Source organism: Pteropus alecto, unplaced genomic scaffold (genome assembly GCF_000325575.1).
Source record: "Pteropus alecto unplaced genomic scaffold, ASM32557v1 scaffold312, whole genome shotgun sequence".
Classification (NCBI taxonomy): Eukaryota; Metazoa; Chordata; class Mammalia; order Chiroptera; family Pteropodidae; genus Pteropus; species Pteropus alecto.
Window position 1 is genome coordinate 2,409,933 of NW_006433948.1, and position 1,519 is coordinate 2,411,451.

The following is a 1,519-nucleotide window of genomic DNA, read 5'->3' on the forward strand; positions in this document are numbered from 1 at the left end:
AAGTGTCAGAAAACAAGGAAGTGCTCAAGAAAACAAAAGGATGGCTGTACACCTGAAAGTAATATAATAATGTAGGCCAACTGTAATTGAAAAATAAAAAATATATGTATTTTTAGAAAAATACCTGGTGGGGAAAAGAAACAAACAAACAGAAGGATGGGGACATGTCATAGGGACACAGAAGCTACCTGGAAAAGCTCTCAATGCCAAAGCTGGAACAACTTGAGCAACAAGATAAATAATATAGTATTGGACTATTTATTCAAAGTATAAAATAAATATATATGAGTCCATGCTGATATATATAAATGATCGAATAAACGAAATGGTGGCAAAGGGACAAATACTTCCTTACAGAATTGCAAATAATGTATGTAGATACTCTCCCCTCCGGAAGGTGGAACTTAATCCTCTCCCCACTTCCAAGTGTGAGCTAGACTGAGCAACTAAAGTCCAAAGAATAGAGTGTGGAAAGAGAAAATAGTAACTTTACAGTGGAAAAACCAGGCAAACGCAATCTAAACTAACCAATCAAGGTTAACAACACAAGCGATAAGTGATGTTGATATCACGTAATGAGAAGGGTACTCTGTAGTATTTATCTCCAAACCCATAAATCCAGTCTAATTATGAGAAAAACATCAGAATTGCTCAAGCTGAGGAACATTTTACAAAATACCCAACCTGTCCTCCTCAAAATCGTTGAAGTCATAAAAACAAGGAGAGACGAAGAAACTGTCGCAGACTAAAGTAAAACTAAAGGTACATGATGACTAAAATGCAGTGTGGTTTCTTGGATGGGATCCTAGAATAGAACAAGGATGTTAGTGGGAAAACTGGTGAAATACAAAGAGTATGGAGTTTAACTAGTAGTAATGTGTCGATGTCGATTTATTAGTTTTAACAATTGTACCCTGGTTATATAAAATGTTAACATTACGGGAAATTGAGTGAGTGGTATATGGAAACTGTGTGTCCCCTTTGCAGTTTTTCTATAAATGTAAAATTATTCCAAAACGGTTTATTTTAAAAATTTTATGAGTTGATGCCAAACTGATACCGAGAGGTATACTCATCACTTTTAAATATTTTTATTAATAAGAAGAGACAGAGAAATTATATCCCTACTTCAAAAGTTTAAAAAGTGAGGCTTCCAGTCAAGATGGCAGAGTTGGTAAAATGCTGTGCTCGCCTCTTCTCATGACCACATCAAAATTACAACTAAACTACAGAACCATCACTGAGAATCACCTACAGTCTAACTGGACAGAAGTCCTATAACTAAGCACATACAGAAGAGGCCACTTCAAGACTGGCAGGAGGGGCAAGACGTGAAATGGTCTGGCTGGTCCCATACCTGTCTATGGCAGTTAAAGGCGAAGGTCCCCCCAGAAGAATGAGGGGTCCCGGCCCCACACCAGGCTCTCCAGCCTGGGACACCAGTGCCAGGAAGAGGAGTCCGCACCTCCTCTGGCTGTGAAAACCAGCAGACACTATGTCTGAGTGAGGGGAGGGCTGC